The sequence below is a fragment of the Cottoperca gobio genome, chromosome 2 (assembly GCF_900634415.1).
Source record: "Cottoperca gobio chromosome 2, fCotGob3.1, whole genome shotgun sequence".
NCBI classification, from domain to species: domain Eukaryota; kingdom Metazoa; phylum Chordata; class Actinopteri; order Perciformes; family Bovichtidae; genus Cottoperca; species Cottoperca gobio.
Window position 1 is genome coordinate 8,663,108 of NC_041356.1, and position 18,409 is coordinate 8,681,516.

At 39.8% G+C, this 18,409-nt stretch overlaps 1 protein-coding gene across 1 annotated transcript in view; it reads right to left on the minus strand.

Moving 5' to 3' along the window:
- slitrk5 (SLIT and NTRK like family member 5) overlaps positions 1-18,409 on the minus strand; it is a 427,390-nt gene that overhangs the window by 7,398 nt on the left and 401,583 nt on the right. The gene's annotated exons all lie outside the window — the stretch shown is intronic.

The following is an 18,409-nucleotide window of genomic DNA, read 5'->3' on the forward strand; positions in this document are numbered from 1 at the left end:
TTTATATCCTCTCAATCGACAGATATGTTCGGTATCAGCTCATAATGTTACATATTCCCCATGAAGATAACCTTTAACCCATATTTAACTCAGTAGAATGGGTTTTAAAGTTGCATAAGGCAAATAAGGTCAAGCATTCATTTGTACACCTCTTTATGGACACTTTTAAATACATGGATTAAGCCTATAGTCCCAGAAAACACACATTTACAAGAGATCTGCATTGAACAAAGTGAGTGTACTGTAGGATTAGGCTTAATCCAGTTGTGCACCAAATACTCCAGCCTGCTAATGCTGCCATGTGCCATGTAAGTGCTCTGTATTTCACCAAATCATGGCTTATTTGCGCCTTGTTGAAAGAGCAAATCAAGTGAAAGCCTCAGCTGCCCTCTTACCCTCTTGCTGTGGGACAAGAAACTTTAGAAGCACTTAACTAAAGCCTTAACAGAAAATCTAATTAAATCTAGCATATGGTGGGCCGCCATGTCCAAAGAGATTTGCCACTTAGTCAGTATTGTGTGGTAATAAGTCAACTCTTATGCTCGCTTTAGGATGCAGGGAGCGACAATAAGCGGATGTGGCATCCATGCCGCATTTCCGAATTTAGCAGTGGAGATGCATTGAATTATCTTAAAGTCTCTAACTCTGTAATCGTATTAACAGTGGTCTATCCTGTGGGGATGGACAAATGGGTATCTGTGGAACTCCGGCTGGAATACAGAGATGGAACGTAGCAGGGTGTTTGCTCCGTCCCTCTAGAAGGGACTGTGGTTGGCTCCCGTGAGAGGCATCAAAGAGAGCGGAGTAGCTGTCCTAAATTTTTTTTGGACATAAATGACTTTGTGTACTCCCGCTGGGAACGGTAGATACCCTTGATAAAGTAGCATCAGGATGATGATGGTGTGAGTTTGTGTAAGTTTTATAGATGTATAAAACGGGTGCATGCTTGTATGTACACACACACACACACACACACACACACACACACACACACATAGCTTTTGCTGTGTGTGCATGAGCATGAATCTCTTCCTCACAAAAGGCTAATGGGTTCCTACAAACTTCAAGACTATTATCATAGACCAGCTGAATAAAACGTTAACTATTACAATCAGATCTCATATAAATGATTAAGTAATTAAATGCAAATGGAAGTTCACGCTATGTTGAGTTTAACATGTGTATTTTGCATGAATCAGACTTGATTTTTTAAACCATGTTAAGAAATATTTATTTCTAATAAGCTCATTACCATAATAATCGTTGAGTAGCGCACAGCCTGCTGCACCTAAAGTGGGGTCAAATAGCTGAAATCCATTCTATTTTTAGCATATTTGAGCTTTTTCTTATGTTGAATTTGGCATTAGTTTGTCGGCACATTGGCATGGTTTGGTACCGTTGGCACTGCAACCCCTGGTGTGACTGTGCCAGACAAGCATTATGAATCAGAACAAAGGTTTAGTCCAGGTACTTCAATTAGAGTAAGCTCCATCTCTACATAACATGGTTCTCTGAATCAAGAACAAACGCTTTGTTCTTGTTTGACAATGAAAAATATAATGTACTTTAATATTGTTCAAAGCAGAGTAGTACAACTTTTGTCAGCACTTAACCAATTCAGTCTTAATATGCTGATGTGAAATTAGTTGTGATGGCATTCTTATCCAAGTTGGGACTTGTGTTGTCTGTGATATCAAAGAACAAAGCCTTCTGGTAAACAGGCTACGAGCCAAAAGCAGTGGGCAGGGGAAATAATGAAATGTGTCTAAAAGAAAAACATCTCAGTAGGAATACACAATGCAGCGCTGCACCATTGGTTGTTTTTGTAATTTATTTGACAATGGTATATTTAAAACAAATCACACATTTAATTGTACAGTTCTGCTTGATTAATGGATTTCAGTTTGGGGATTAGTGTGCTGACTGGATACATGTGCACTCACTAAGCCTGATTTCTTCTACTGGACCTTTATCCGTGTATGGTCTTCTTCATCTAAAACAATAAAACTTATAATCCTATCAGACTTAGAACCTGATTTTCAATGACATATAGGTTCATTATATAACAATATACTATCTATCTATGATTACCGAATAATAAAGATAACCTATAATCTACTTTAACTATCTTACATCATATTATTTCTAAGTCTTACATGCAGGACATGTATTGAACTTTTTGACTGCATGTCATTTTCGAAGGTAAATGATTTTGTCAGTGGAGATCCTGACATAAATATAACAAAGATTAACTTGTTAGGTCTCATCTGGCGTCTGTGTCCAGGGACCAATTGGTGCTGCTAGCAATTTCCGTCATAACCCAGCAGGTCTAGAACAGGTCCTAGAGGCCAGGATCCATGATGCGGAATTAGTAAACAATTTTAGTTTGACAGTACAATCCAACTGGCACATCTTCTCTGTTAGTAACACGATGCAGTGAAGAACTACCGAAAAATGATCTGTTCTAAATTGCTTTACATTAACAATGACTAAAATCTGGAGGCAACATTTGGCCCTGTGATGGAATGAAGGCTAATGATACAACCAAGTATGGATGGGATCGGAAAGTACAAGTGTTGTATTGCTATGCACTGGTGTCACTACACTAATCTTACCACTGAAATGATTTGGTCCTTGCAGAGACACATCTAATGCAACTATCATGAAAGTAATACACACATATTAGTTGTACTTCCTTTGGACTAGTACATTTAACATATATAAATAAATAATCTGTGATTTAGAACAGCTCTCTGCCCACTGGTAACTGATAATGACCTTATGGACAGTCCTTCAACACTATCAGATTTGATTACAGCTTCATACTGATACATTTCACATTGATGGCAGCAGAAACAGCAGTTTATTTAGAGGTGGAAGTTAGCAGTGTCATTAACGTTCACTATGGTTGTACAAACTAAAGATTATCACAATGAGAAGCTCTTATTTCTCCAGCAAAGCAGACAAGTAAAAAGTTGTCTTTTACCCCTAACCCCAATCCCTAACCCTAACCCTAACCCCTAACCCTAACCCTAACCCCTAACCCTAATCCTGCTAGTAGAGGCGGTTGCCATCTGGTGGGAAGTAACACAAAGTCGGTTTCAGTTTCAAGAAGCCTCCTGAACAGGAAGCATTTATCAACAGCATTTATCAGATACGACAGAATAAAATGTCATTCATCATCATCATATAATGTTATCATCCGTCCAACTTTTACTACATCGTCAATAAATGTTTAACGGATGTTCTGTCAAAATAGAGTCAACATATCAAAACGCATACATACATGGGAAAAGGATGCACAGCAAGTTAGGATCAAGATCAAAACATCTAATTGGCCTAGCTCATCTAAAACAAGACCACTACCATTGATGAAGTAATGATACCATTTCATTGGGCTTTTAAATGATTGTAAAATACATTTCCTAAAACAATATGTTTGCAACTGTGTCTGACTTTTTCTAGTCAACACCTTGAGACTCGATATCCGTGTTATTCACTGTTGTCATGATGCTACCTGTCGATGGCACGGCTTCTAATCAAAAGCACCTGAGCTACAGCCGGTGCATTCATCACAGCTCGGGATGATGTAGAGCTCTGGTGTGAGTTCCCACCAAAGGGCGAGAGCACAGCTGCTCTGACAGCCGTGATTGATGGTCAAAGGAGGGCGAGGGGTTGCACAGGGAGCCCTTCCCTTTGCTTTCCGCCATGAGTTGGGTCGAGCGTGAACGAGCGAGGTAATTTAAGAATGTTGAATCGGTAACATGCAAACTTAAACAGGGGCTTTAGTGATTTGAGCTGCTGACAATGCGATAAGTGCATCCTCACTGTATCAGCGAGAAGATGGGATTGACTTATTAGCTCCCTGCATAGAGGAATAAAAGCACTGAACCATAACCAAGTTAAGTCCATTCATTCAACTGTAGTCAGCCAGCATGAAGACTTTTAAGGTTATGAGTGCACTGTAGGGCTTTATGCACAGGGAACAAATTATGCTTTTTTAAAGTTTAAACTGTCAGTTAATCATTCTGTCACAAAATCAATCATTAGCTAGCTAAATCCATGTCAGTGCTTTTAAGATGGCTTATTATTTAGTTCTACTCTCTAAGGGCGGAGACAAGAAACATGATCCGTTTAAAAGAGCTTGGATTCATGTTAAACACTGAAGCAGCGGCTGCACGGCGGCGCTCTGTGTGGAAAGCCACGGGGGTCTGGGTCATTTGTAAGGTGCTGCAATGACAATACATGGTAAATGGTTAGGATATGTATTGAATTTGTATCACAGCAAAGGATATCATGCTGTGCAGTGAGGATGTTCTCTATAAAGTGATGTATTTCTATATATATTAATGTAATTCTAATGTAAGCAATTTTGCTTCACCCATGGAAGCAGATGTTTTTCCACCCCTTAGCTTGAAGAGAAGAGACGTAAACGAGGGGCAAAACGTTAATTCCGGTGATGTTCAGCCTCTGAAGAGACAGCCAGGCTAGCTGTTTTCCCCTGCCTCCAGTCTTTATGCTAAGCTAAGCTAATTGGCTGCTGGTTCTAGCATCATATTTAGCGCACAGACATGAGTGGTATCAATCTCGTCATCTAACCTTCGCTAGAATAATATATTACAACATAATTGTCACAATGTTAAACTTTTCCTTTTAGCAGGGAAAGATGTTAGGGTCAAGACAACACTATAGCATCTGTTGACAATATCATAACATAACTGGAGCCCAGAGAGAGTAAAGTCAGATGGTTTAAAATCCCAGGCAATAACGGTGCCAGAAAACAAAACACACACACACACACACACACACACACACACACACCATTAGATAAATGAGAATTCTCCCAATCAAATCACAAGTGCAAAGCTCTACATTTGGTCTGTGCGTGCTAGTCTTTAGAGCTTCCTCGAAATCTAAAAGGAGCACCACTAACTGGCACTTCACGGAAGCCCTTCAGGGTAGAAAACAACAACAGGTGAAAGAAGTGGAAGTGAGGTCACATGTGGATATATACAAGCTGGCAGACTCTTTTTTGTTCCCATTTATCTAAACATGCACTGACTGTGACTATTTCCTGCAAAGACACCTTCTTTGCACTTGTTTTAAAAGTGTTACACACAACATGTGACGATGAGAACGCACCAAGATGAATTCAAAGGCTTTTCAGAGCAGACTACATGTCCTGTTGATAATATCAAGGGCAAAGCTCACTGATGCACATTGTGTGCCGTGCTATGCTTAAATAAGATTTGACTTTAAAAAAAAATTCAGCTCTGGATTATCATTTTGACTGCACTTTCTTCCATTTCAAATTAAAAATCACTGCTGGATTTTAATCTTTCAGTGAACAAGCAAGGGAAAGAGGGGGCGAGGCTTGCCAAGCCAATTAGGCAGGCAATAATGGATTTGCAAGTCACTAGAGGAACCATTTGCCCTCTATTTAAATAGTCAAGATAATTACAGTATATTTAAAAAAAATCAGAATGAGAATATCTGCATGTACAAATCAATTCATCTTGCCGGTTTCTTTAATACGTCTTGAATCAGAAGTCAGACGGAGAGACACAGAGGGCTTTTGTTTTTGAGCACTCTGCCTCAACATGTCAGCACCTTCGATGTTTCTGACGTTTCCCCCCCGAACAGCGAGACAGCAGAAAGGAAGCTTTTGGCTCCGATCTTCTGACACAAACTCAAAAACAATATTTCCTAGCAATTAGCATTGTTTAGATGCTCGACTAGCTAGACTTCAACAACAAAAGCACATTTCTTTTTTTGTTCAAATCCGGAGAAGCTTCAGGTGCCAAAAAATCCATTTCCTTTATGCTTTGATGATCAAACAGCTTGATGTTCCTTTAAATGCCATCTTTGTGACTTATTCTACCTTCCGGGTTAGATCACTCAAGCCATATTAAAGCTTTTGTTTCAACCTTGTGCTGGTTTTGCAGACACAGTGTGAAGTACTAGAGGCCTCGTAACAGCTAGTGAAGGTTGAAAGATTGTGCAGTGGCTGGGAAGGGCCCGACAGTCTGGGCACTGGATCAGTCAGTGGATTTGGGGACTGGCGGCTGGTGGCTAAAGCTATCCCCTAGGTGCACTGACAGAGCAACTTGCTTCATACTGGAACCAAGCTTGTGTGTGTGTGTGTGTGTGTGTATGTGTGTGTGTGACGGTCTGTCTGTGTATCTGAAATCAGGATTTGTCGAGCCCCTGGTGGACTCCCCGATGGCCTAGATGGAGAGCCCAAACAAGCCGAAGACTCCTAAGGCCCAGAAATAGATTGTACGCAGCCAGTGCAGAAGTGACAAGATTATATGAATACGGCATCATATTAAAACATTATTACATGTGCTTGAAACATGTTTAAATTACACTTTTGTATCGTTTTGGCTCTGTACTTCTTGACTTGAAATCATTTCAAACTAATTAAAGGAATTAAAAGTAAGTTAGGGTCACACAATGTACTGTTTTGTACCTTCATTTTTGATACTATCAATTGATTAAATTTATGTTTATAATAATAACCCCCGTTGCATATTTACCAACAATATAATGGAATGAGTAGTCATAAAATAAAGTTTATAAGCGCGTTATGATGTTTAATATTCAGTTAAACAAATATGTAAAATAAATGCTGAATAGCCCAATTTTCCAGCCATGACGTTGCAATAACTAGAATTCACATTATTTCATTTCTGGTAAATAATATAAATATCATATCTCCCTGAATCTTTCTTTTTCTGTTGAGTAAATGCAAAAATAACAGTCGCATGTCACAACAGTCTCAGCATATTTGTTCTCACTGAAAACAAACAGCCAAAATTGCGGCTTTGTCAAAATACGTAACAGTGTTTCCGTATATATTTCAGCAAACAATGAGACTTGGGGTGGTTTAAGAAACAATATTTATTTTAGTCATTCTCGTCTCATTTCCAGGTGATTGTGAGGTCGCCATCAGCCCCGTTTTCTCCCCCTCCCCCCTCCCACAAAGAGACCATTAGCATAAAATCACTCTTTCCTTCCCTTTCATGCCTCCACAGTGTCACTTCTCAAGAGTCACTCGTCATGAAAAAGAAAGGAGTAATGTGCCTAGTAAGACTTCAATCATTCAGGAGAAGATCTCAAGGGAGATTGGCGTTCATGTAGAGCATTTGAACGTCATGTTATTTGACATCTGAAGGGGAAACAGAGCAAGTGTGTGTTTGAGAGAGATAGAGGGAGAGAGATGGGGAGACCCCTCTGATACTTCCAAACAATGCTGCATTATTTATAGCACTGAGACTGTGGGTAACCTTATTTGACGCAAACAGAAATGTGTCACGGTTTGTGTTTTTCTCGGTTGTGCAAAATATTTAGTCGCCCAAGTAAAGATTGTCTGAGGTAAATTCATAAATTGTGATATTTGGCTATATAAAAACAAATTAATTTGATTTAAGGTATGCAGTAATTCCACAGTATTACCTTGTTTTTTGGGCACCGTAAGCCTTTCTTACATTTCAGTAGATATCTCAATACAATACATCAACATTACTTACTTTTTCACATTCTGTTGATGATGTTAGGTAATATTTCTGGCTATATTTTACACATTGCACCCTTGATAATGTCCTATCTTGTGAGATAAACAGAAGTTCTGTATGTAAAATGGAACTAACTTGTTACTTTAGCTGTAAGACAAATATAAAAAGTAAAATTCTCCTCTCTGAAATGTAGTTGAGGAGAAGTATAAAGCAAAATAAAAAGGATGTACTCAAGTAAAGAACAAGTAACTACTGACTATGGAATGAACTGGAGAATAATAAGAATGCCCAATGCTGTCTAATGATCAAATCCATGAAATTAAAAACACGTTCTCTGGGAGGAGAACACAAATTATCTACACTTTCATAACCATTTTAATTTTAAGAGACTACAACTGGGTCTTTTTAATTGTTTACAAAGTCAATGAAAAAACATCGTCCCTCTCGGGCAACATTTGATAAATCCAGAAGTGTCTTTCTTATTATTAATTTGGGATCTCCCAAAATCAATTCTTACAATATTAAGCTTCTCTCTTTGTGCTTGCCTCACTATGTCTGCTCTCCCTTCAGAGAAAGCAAAACATAACATGAATTAGTGAATGCACAGTATACGTCCATTGGGGAGAGGGTCATCTTGGACAAACTATAGACGCAGTATTTAGCTTTCAGTCCCCGTTGACAGGACACAATCAGTGCAGAGCAGCTGTTTATTCTGGAAGCTAGGTGGAGGACGGGGCTGTCATGACGTTCCAAGACCAGTAGCTGGTTTGACTATTTGATGTCGCACACAATGTGTGTTCAGACAAAGAGGCAGAAAAATACAATGACCCCTGGATCGCTATTTGGCAGCAGAAAGGATCATGCAAATTGTACTTCTAAGCAGAGAGTATGGTCGTTGTAGAGTCGCTGCGGGTTTTGCAGTGACAGCCGGTCGGACTCTGGATGCTTTGGTAGGCCAGCATGTAAAAAAAAACAAATGGAGTGGGTGCAACGTCTTTGGGTTTGGCCCTGTTGATGTTATTCCGCTAAAATAATCTTAAAATAAGGAGAGTTGACTCCCAAATAAGGGCAATAAATTGTCAATATAGTGGCTCTCCACACCTCAAAACTCATCACCCTAACCCTCAACGTTATGCTAAGTGAAGAAGAGCACTTGTTAATAATCTATGTTCCAGCTGACTGAAAGAAAACCTGTTCCTGGTAAAAGTTTTAATGAGCAAAGCAAACTTTGTAGGATGGTACTGTTTAAAATGTGTTGTTGACAATGTGATAGCTCATGATGAGATGATCTAGCTCCAATGATATGGTACCGAATACACAACTGCTGTCAAACTGAATGGGAAATTGGCTTTGTGTTACTTTCACTGAGTACCATAAATGCCAAATCTGGCATAATAATAATAATCATTTACATTGCCTATATTAGTTAATAGTAATAACACAGCTGATACTCATTCTAAGTGATCAAGATGATTTTCAGTTTGCTGTGTTTTCCCTCCTCTTCCCGTCTGCACACCTGTTCAGAATCAGCCTCGTTAGTCCTTCCCTGCTCCCAGCCAATCGGCTCCTTTCCTGCTCCCAGCCAATCAGCTCCTTTCCTGCTCCCTAATCACCTCATTACCCTCACCTGAGCTTCTCCACCCATCTCTCCACCTGCACGTTATACCCTTGTCAGATTACTTTGTATTCAAGTCAGCCTGTGTTGGATCCTTTTATTACAAGTGAAATTCCGGCTACTATAAATATTGTGAAGGAGGACATGTATTGTCTTTAAAAGCTATGTCCTCTCAACCATTTAGATATGCATAGACATTATCACTTTACAATATTAACAAGCAGCTTAGATGTGATGTGATTGTAGCCCTTGCAGAAGGGGAAGTTTCCTTTTCCTTGCATGGGATGTGTTGGTGGCAGTCAGAGAGTCAGTGATGTGCTGCAGGGCAGCGACTGTTGTAACTGAAGCTAAGTAGAGGGCATGTTCTTCCACCTCAACCTCGATCTGCTCCAGTAGTTTGAACTATGATGAGTGAAGCCCCCCCCCCCCCCATTCCCAAGCTTTATTGTTCAAGCTCCCCTGCAGGCCTCCACTGTTATCTAGAGTTATAACAGGCAGGAGAAAGTAGCTGAACTATATCTTAATTGAAATAGAAATACAATGGAAATACATTTGTTTCCTGGTTTTAACACGCTGTTGTTTTGTTTGTCTCCCTGGAAATAAAGAGGGGTTAAAGAGAATGAAAAGTTGTGAAGAGAAGGTGTTTGTCCCTCCCACTGGTAATTACATATTGATCCTGAAGTCACTGAAGATCTAAACGGTGACGCTGCGTTTCGTTTTATCTTAAAAAGGAACTTCTCTGTTTTTCTTTCTTCGCCAGTTGAGAAGAGGGAGGAGAAATGATATTCAGCTAATTACATTTTCATGGAGCCGTCCCTCTTCCCTTGTCTCCTGCGCTCAGGTCTCTGTTGTTATGGACTTTACAATCACTTGATAATTAAATGGTGGAGGTCTTTTTACTCTACTGTTTGCAAAGTCCTTTATTCGTTTTATGCGAGAGACTTTTTAAATTATCCAGTCACTCCCTTCCTCCGCCACTCGCTCCTCACTCTCTCTCTCTCTCTCTCTCTCTCTCTCTCTCTCTCTCTCTCTCTCTCTCTCTCTCTCTCTCTCTCTGTCTTTCAGACTACAGTCGTTGTCTGTCCAATGATCCAGAACAGCCTTCAGTGTCCCCCCGCTGATGAATTAAAAGTGTTCCTCTGGCATTCGAGGCCTTGGTGGAGGATTCAAAAGCCGGAGGCAAAAAAAAAAAAAGAAGTATTTTCTGAGTGAGAGAGAGAAAGAGTCCCTCTGTTAAGTGCAGTTGTTAAGCTAAACTGAGAATCTTTCTTTCAGGATGCCAGAAGTGATGGAATGATATTAACAAAATGTTAACGACAACGGCATCTCAAGGCTACCGGCAATAAAACATTTTTGAAAAAGGCCACTAGCATTCATGGGTAAAATGCACTTTAAAAGCTTAAATGGGACAAAAGAACAATAAATAACAGTTATTAAGCATGTAATGAATGAAGCTGTGTGGCTATATGTGTTTTTTCGAGAGCTGCTGACCATTCGCATTGAATCATATGAGCTGAGGAGTACGGAGACAGAATTAAAGAAGTTATTTTTCAAGTATTCTATCTTTTTTCTTTTTTCTGCCTACAAAGCCTGCCCCACGTGACCTTGGGATATTGTTAAATTTCAATTCAGTTTTATCTTGCACATTTATTTCCCAACACTCTCCAGGGTCTGGTTCACAGTCTGCGCACATGTCTGACTCACTCTGAGATTTCCATTGAGCTGACTGAGGTGTTGCATCACAAAGCCACGGAGTGTGGATAAGCTGAAGAGCATTTATCCCTACGATTCTGTCTCTCAAACCACTCTGAGATGGGTCAATATTCTCAGCTCTTCTCTTATACTAAGTGACCAAATCATTAGTGCACAATAGCAGTAGTATTTGTTTCTGTATACACCGTCTATACACCATAACTTCTCTTCTTCCATGGCTCTAATTCCAACATAGTCATATCATGCCCTGCTCTTCTCTTAGTGAACAAATTGCCGTTTTAATTCGCTTCCACTTTGCCAATCGCTGTAGAGCTACCATCAACGACACGCAACACCAAATATGTTTCACATTACAAGCCTGCCAGACTTTTCCATTATTTGAATACCAGCTTGTTTATGTATATTGTGCCTTGTCACAATTTGCAGGTGCTATTTGGCCACATATCTTTTTTAAAAATGAAATAAATCACAGCAACTTTAACTTCTCTGGTTCTATTTTCAGTAAAAGTTTCTACCAGACAGTTTCAGCATTTTGGACCCTCTTTTGAAGCCATCACATGATGCCAGGCTTCAGTATGAATACTTGACACGTTAAGCTCCATTTCATTGAAATGCACATATCATATTTCCTTATCTTTCCATTGCCGAAGCCAAGCCAGAAGCTTTCCTTCCGTCTCTCTCTTTTATTTTTTCACAATCCATCTCAATATTTTCCTCTTTTGCTTGAACCCCATCACCCTTCATTCTAAAAATGGGATTGAATATCTTTGTGAAACAGTCTTGTATCATTCTACCATCACTTTCCTGCTCAATACCTAGTCTATCATTTCCAGGACTCGAGGGCCAAAATGAGCAATATTCACTCATATTAAAGTCAATGAAACTGCATAATTTCCCCAAAATTGGAATTTCTTTGTATCGCAGGGGCCTGGAATTGCAGGAGAAGCCAATTTTCTGACATATAAATTGCGAGAACATATTTTTATGAGACTACAAGACATCATTCACTGATTAGTTGAAGTAATATCCAGGAGAACCTTTCCAAATTGGTCTTATCTGGTCTGTTCTTGCCCAAAGAAAATTGGCCGAAGTGATTTCTTACTCACAATCTTTTCATCACTCAAAAAGTTGCAAGTGTGAGATTGGTCGTTAGGGTTCTTTAGTTTTCTCATAAAAGTTACATATATTGACAAATCAGCTGATTTTGTCTTGATGCCTTTAGAGTATTTGGCAGATTCCATTTTTTTTGCTTGCACCCCATAGGAAAGCTAATGCATATCAACAAGACTGCAGATAAGACTAGATTTCAACTGTCTTCTTGATTGCTTTGCATCATAAATCAATAGGAAATTAGTTGAAAATGCAACCGTACAAGTTTTATAATGTCCCATTAGAAGCATTCACAACTTTTCAATGTCAAATGTGGCTTATGTTGGCACATTTGTATTTGTAAAGGCCCAGAGATGCTTGGCAGTTAAGGAGGTCTAATGCAACTTCTAATTCTCGCACAAAGACCAGATGGAGCATTCTTAGCGAGGGCCAAAGCAAGATAAGCAAAAGCACTTTTCATTTATTCGGAAGTGTGGACTAAGTGACAAATAATCGCTCCAAAAAAAGACACAAAAAGCAGCAAAGTGACGGTGCATTGAGGGAAGTGTTAATCTGTTAATCTAAACAGCAAGTAGAAACCATCTTTAATTAACCAAAGACATGCAATGGCATGTGCTCAACGTGACTCGACGTGTATAGCTGCTCTTAAAGTCAGTTCCCCTCTTGGATAACCAACAGTTGCATCACAAAGGTAAATGTATTGAGAAGACATGATATATGTTTTGCTACTTCCCTTGAACATGAATAAACTTCCAGCCCCAGTAATTGCTAGATTTGATATGAAAGTCATCTCAACCTCTGAGGTGTCATTATTCTGCTTTTGCCTCAGAATAGCAACACAGAAGGAAGTGTCTTCCTCAGAGTCTGAATTATGGCACAATTGGGCATCTGCTCAGAAGTGCTATAATTTAGCCTTTGAGAACAAAGACGACACGGCAGAAGTTAGCTTGACATTTTTATAGGAAGTGGCAATTTTCGTAGGTTTCTGGTGCGTGGTGAGGTACGCTGCACTGACATGATGACATGAAGATGATGGAGCATTAAAGGATGCATATCATAGATAATGAAGCGCTTTCATGTCAATACTGCACATTCTCTTGCAAAGCATATTGTAAATTGATCCAGTCAAGTAAAACATGTTCATCTTCTAAAGCTTTAATACTAAGCTAGACATTGGCCTATAATTTTGCTGCATACTCAGCATGAGCATCCCCTTAGCACATGCATATGAAAAGAGTCAAGTAAGCCTTCTTTGAGCCAGAATAGCGCTCTGGGCAGGAGGAGAATCTTTGTATTGTTTCTGCACCATGAGCCAGTTTGGCACACTGGAGAGAGCCTGCAACACTGGATCAGACCTGAGAAGAGGAAGTTAAAGCACCGCTGAACAGATTCACAACATAATGGTTGACTGTGTCACCGGCACTCCCGCCGTCAGGAAAAGGTTAAGAGCGTTTCAGAGATTATGTGCCATGTAGGAAATCCAATGAGAGCTGGTGCTAAATGTGCCTTTACCAGGCGGATCAGTGCAGAGCCAGTGGATGGAGATCTACGCTCGGTGCCATTGAGCAATGATCTGCGCTCCCTGGCCTAACCTTCTTTCCCCCTCACCTTGATGAATGAGAATAAAGTTCTGTATAATATATTGGAATATATTATAGTACTACTGCACCGTGCTATAGATTAAAATGAAGGAGTAAAACAAGACCAGCGTACAAAATAAAAGACTGGGTCTCTACTTTCTATGGAAATATAAGGAATCAGTAACATGCTTCTTGCAGGTTGAGAATAATTGAGTACAATTTGTGAACAGTGGTGTATTTGTGAAGAATTCTAATTCCCTAAGGAGGGTCAGGTAATTACATTTTTTGCTCAGTAGTGTTAATCCCATCTGGCCTGGCTGTGTCTTTGTTTTTCACCTTGTAACCATAAGTGCATTTAAACTCTGTTCATCTTCTCTTTGTCAAAAAAAACCTCAAAGTTATTCTGTTCACTTTGGTCCCAACGAGACAGATGTCTAATAAAAGGTTGTTTTTTTTGCCAATGCATTATGGAGAACATTTTCTATTACGTTTACTTCTGCTCTGTATAGGTGGATGTGTTTATTTCACTCTATTTATAACAACTAGATTCCATATCTGGGTTTTCTATATGGGAAACATAATGATTTAGTCTTAAGAGATTTCCTTCATTCTTCTCATTCTGCTACGAACTCCCAACGCAAGCTCCCGACTCCATTTACGTGTTTGTTAGGGGAATACCCTCCCGGCCAAATTAGACATGTATGTTCGCAAACCTTCCAGAAAGGCTACTCTGGCACACACAGATAAGGAAAATGAAGAAATGATGTGAAGAAATGGGCATGAGAAGTACTAATCCATCCCAAATGCTATATGCAACTCTATAAAATGTCTCCCAATGTCCTGTCAAGATCCTCAAATGCAGTTAATTATGCCGCCTGTGAAACATCGATTCACTTTAAATCCTTCATGTCCTCAGTGCAGCTCTTGCAAGCTGACCAGAAAGCAAAATATATTACTCTGCAAGTCTTGCATACAGCCTAAATCTGTCAAGAAAGGTTTGATAAGGGCCTCCTTGTATTTTGTCTTCTTTTTTTGTTTTCTTTCTCCCCACCAGCTCTTGTCTGTGGAGGGCTCTAAAATAAGAAATCCCTTTCCGCAGATATAATTAATCACTCTGGGAGAACAGGGCGTGTAATTATTTAGGTTACCACAGAACTCTCCAAACCTCATCCACCTCAACAAATCCCCCCCCCCCCCCCCCCCGCCCCTTCACTCTACATCGAAGCGAGGCTTTTCGGAGAGACATAACCACACCAAACACGGCATCTGACGACGAAAGTATTCTGCTGAGCCCTGTTTTGTTTGAAGGACAAGTACATGGCCACCATGCAGACAAATCTCAAACGACTTAAGCATGCAAACACACTCAGACAGGAAGTGATAAAAGCTGAATTTAATGTCTCTTTTATATATTCTGTAGCAGAAGATGTTGCTTTTTTGCGATACAAGCCCTCAGAATTATCAACAGTATGTTGGCGTTTAAATTGTAAGATGAAAGTAGGTATTCAGGCTTTCATACAGCTTGATATAACAGTGTTGGTGACGACAGTGATGACGATGAGAGATGACGTCTGGTCACTGGCCAGAGAACCTTTTTCTCTTTCACACTATAAGAGAGATAAAAGTGTTGGCAAACAGTGGCAGCATATTTGTTGAGCATGAGGGAGACAGTGAAAGAGGGAGTTGGGATCGCCTCGCCTCTTCTTTCCTCCCCAGCCTCACTCGCAGGCAATTATACACCCTCCCCCTTGCTGATGAAGAGTTCAGCATCAGTTCACCAAAAGATTAATACGGAACGATGAACACACCCTTTGGAATGGTCCAGGCCGATTCAGAATTAGCCCGATTAGAGGGGACCTCAGCTAAAATCCCCCTGCAGACAAGTCCAGCAGCCCATAGAAAGTTGCTATTGTGCAGCGTCAGCGGGTTTGCACCAAGCAGCCAGAAAAAGGGGAGGCAGGCCAGTAATGTGAGCGCTGCCAATTGGATAACGCAAGTGTCTAAATGAGAGATGGCAGCACTCGTCAGAAGGGTGATTGAGCCATGTTTTCTAAAGGGAGGGGAGATGGATAGTGTACTTTCTGCATGGTATGATGCCCCAAACTGAGGGAGAATGAAGCAGCCAGAGGACCTCGACATAACACATCGCTAATTCTCCTGATGAGCTGTGTTATTAACGAGGTGTCATATTGCTGTAATCTTTACCCTCAGTGATGTGAGGACCTCATCAAGCAGACTGCTAACACTGATATGAAAAACTGTTTGGCGAGTAGGGACGCAGGGTTTGACTTGCACTACAGAAATAACACTAAGAGACTACAATGCTATCGGCTCTATGAGGGTGGACTAACGGCGCCAGCAAGCTAACAATGACAATGTTACCATGCTGATGTTTAGCAGGTACAATGTTTACCATGATCGCCATCTAAGTTTAGTTGTTAGCGGGCTAAGATTAGCTACTTAGCATGAGCCACAAACTATACTTGAGGCTGATAGGAATGACACTAGCTCATGGGATCATCAAAGTCATTAGGATTCATACTCTGGGAACCATGAATTGTGTGCCAATCCATCCATTAGTTGTCCTCATTGTGGGATTAATAAAGGATTTATGTAGGATTCTTTGGGTAAAAATGATTGTGTATACAAACTTCCACTGCCGTTAGCCTGGCTATAAACACTACAAAGAACAATATTTGGATGGAACGGACGTGGTAACATATTTAAAGAGAAATGGCAGCTTCTTGGTGTCCACTGTGGTGATACATTTTCCAACTCACTGCAGTATATCCAGGACTTTTGGTGAGAAGGTCAAAATGAAACTCGAGCCGTTCTACTGAGCGACAATGACTAGTGGTGGAGTGATTTTCTGAATTTAAATCAAACCATACAATGAATGAACGTTTGTATACTCAGGCTGATAGCCAAGGATTTTAAGATCGTATCAGTGTGTGAGTGATTAAAGTAAATGCTGTATACATTAGGGTATGTTCCTTTGGTGTTATCATGCCAGTGTGCAATGGAAACATAGATACAAGCCCATTCAGCCCCCTCTCCCCCAGCCCATCTTTGTCTTTCATTTCTCTCCCACACACTGTCTCTGCTACAGCGCAGACTCTGGAGTGACTAATACTTTAAAAGTTGCTGCAGCCAGGGGAAAGACTGTCAAGCAAATTATATGTTGGAAGATATTGCATCATCGTGAATGTTGTCATTTGCCTTCCCTCAGCAAATGACACAACTTTGCAATTGAAAATAAACTGTACATTGAGGACAGAATAAAAATTGTTCTGCTGTAATTTACATAAACCTGCACAAAGTGTCTGTTAGAATTAAATTATTCTTATTTATTACCCTCAAATCTTTCAAAACAGAAGACAAGACATCATAGCTTTCAGAATTTACATCTGACAACTGGCATTGAGGTTTTTGACCTTTAATTTTCCTGCACCAACCCACAATATATATATATATATATATATATATATATATATATATATATATATATCCCTCCTATTGTCCTTGGGGTATTAGGATCATCATTTATTTTGTTTCATATTTATAATGTAATAGGGACAACTGGGTAAACATACATCACCTTCCAAAAATGGAAAGTTATTATGGTCCCTCTCCCCATTTGTTCATATGAGGACAGTTGGAAAGACTTGTAAGTAACCCACTTGCAAACCTATACTGAGTTGCTCATTTTGGCAGCGGCGTCCAATTGAAAAGGCAAAGAAACAGTCAGTCTCTGAAATGCTGACACTGGAAAGCAAATATTTCTAGCCATCATGTCTCTGAAGACATTCCATGTTGGCTTCTGTGTCATACACTTTGTGACAAACTCACACACACTGTATGTATAGAGTATATAGAATGACAAAAATACAAACCTTGGAGCTGCTTCGTCGTAATGACTATATACTGGTAGCCAATGAGAAGTTTCACAGAGGCAAAGAGGGGTTACCTTATCTTTGTATCCAAATCTTTTCATCAACTTAAGTGATTAGAACCAGCAACATTTAAGCAAAGACCTTCGTTATTCTCCCTCTCTGTTCTGCTGATTGTGCACCCGATAATTGTCCCATTAAAACTTTCAGAAAAGCAAACTATTCTTCCGCACTCAGAGCTCGAGCAAGGTCTTTGAATTGTTGCTGCTGTAGCCCTGTAATGGGCAGTTAGACACTGTGTACCTAACTTGACTTTGAAAGCATGAATGTCTCCTTTTTATTTGGATAACACCCTTGTGCCTCAATTATTGAAGTGGACTTGTCAAATTATAAGTAGGAAAACTACTATGAGGTTTGATTTTTGTATCGTCCATGTTGTACTTGAGTGACAATTTCACATTTCACAAGTTTTGCATTCATATTCTTTTCATCTAATTCCTTAGACGTTGGACAAAAAGAGTTCTTTGCATCAAGGATTGACCGTGCTTAAAATGTGCTGCCCTTAAGCATAAAAGGAGTTCTCTTGATTTTAATTAAAATCCTAATTATGATTACTCTTATCAATAGGAATTACTGAGGGGTACGTTCAACATGTGACACTGCTTTATTGACCACTATGTTGAAAATCTAGTGTCCTTTTTTGCACAGCAAAATATGTGATCTTGTATGGGACGGTCAAAATATTCCCCCTCAGCAGGTATTCAAATCTATCATCTAATAGTGATAATGCTGAACTCTTGCCAAGTGACTCACACTGAGTAACATAGGGTGATGTAGCGGCCTTCATATCAGTGATAATTGAGATGAATGTAACTTTTCCAAGGACAATGGGGCCAAAAAGTTTCTATGCAAAATAATTAACTTTATTTTGTAAAAGGAGACTGTGACGAAACATATATGCAGGTCCTGCACAAGTTGGAACTT